Genomic DNA, 487 nt, shown 5'->3' with positions numbered 1-487 from the left:
AGTAAAAAAGTTTTTTTTAGTTCATAATCATTTCAAAAACAACAAAAAAAATCATTTCAGAATACTTTATTCATAAATAAAATAAATATATAAATATGAAATACATGTATAAATACAAAAATATATTATTGTGTTCCTAAGAAGTAAGTCCTGAGTCATTTCCTCTTGTTTTTCATGCTTGAGAGTAGAGTATTGCAGCAGCAATTGATTTTTGTCAGAAAATCTTTCATTTGGTGTTCCTCTGAAGCTTGAACGCTGAAGTTACAGTTCTGTGGAGAAAAACACACACATTAATTTCAGTTAGTTGCCCAAATTTAGACTTGTAGGCATAACTAATTCTCTAAATAGGTTTATTTAAATACATTATTAAAAATTATTGTGTATTTCCTCTGCATATGCCACTGTTAGGACTCCAGAATCCTGTGAAAATCTTAAGTGAATCAGTGGTTAGTTAAGTTAATCTTAGTTAAGTCTGAATTAGTTTTGT

This window comes from Carassius auratus, chromosome 14 (genome assembly GCF_003368295.1).
Source record: "Carassius auratus strain Wakin chromosome 14, ASM336829v1, whole genome shotgun sequence".
NCBI lineage: Eukaryota > Metazoa > Chordata > Actinopteri > Cypriniformes > Cyprinidae > Carassius > Carassius auratus.
The sequence above is the reverse complement of the archived record's forward strand: the minus strand, read 5'-3'. Positions refer to the sequence as shown.